Here is a 321-nt window from a genome sequence, read left to right on the forward strand (position 1 = left end):
GCCCGTCACTGCTCCTGAGCTCCGGGTTCGACTCCCGCAGCTTGCAAGTGCGCCTTTCACCGCTGCTGCCTCTTTATTTTCTTTTTTCTCCCCACCCCCTTGCTTCTCAGCCGATTTTGCCCCACAGACTCCCTAACTTACCACACAGGGAGCAGCACAGCCTCCTTCCTCTACATCTCAGGGGAGATGGCATCCACGGACCAGGTGTCACTGGTCCCTTTTGAGGCCAGGTGCTCAGGTGCTGCAGGATGCCCTCCCTGCCCTGCTGCCCACGCTGCTGCGGGGGCTTCTTGCCAGCACCTCACCCACCGCAACTTCGCG

Source organism: Merops nubicus, unplaced genomic scaffold (assembly GCF_000691845.1).
Source record: "Merops nubicus isolate BGI_N331 unplaced genomic scaffold, ASM69184v1 scaffold15392, whole genome shotgun sequence".
In the NCBI taxonomy this organism is placed as follows: Eukaryota; Metazoa; Chordata; class Aves; order Coraciiformes; family Meropidae; genus Merops; species Merops nubicus.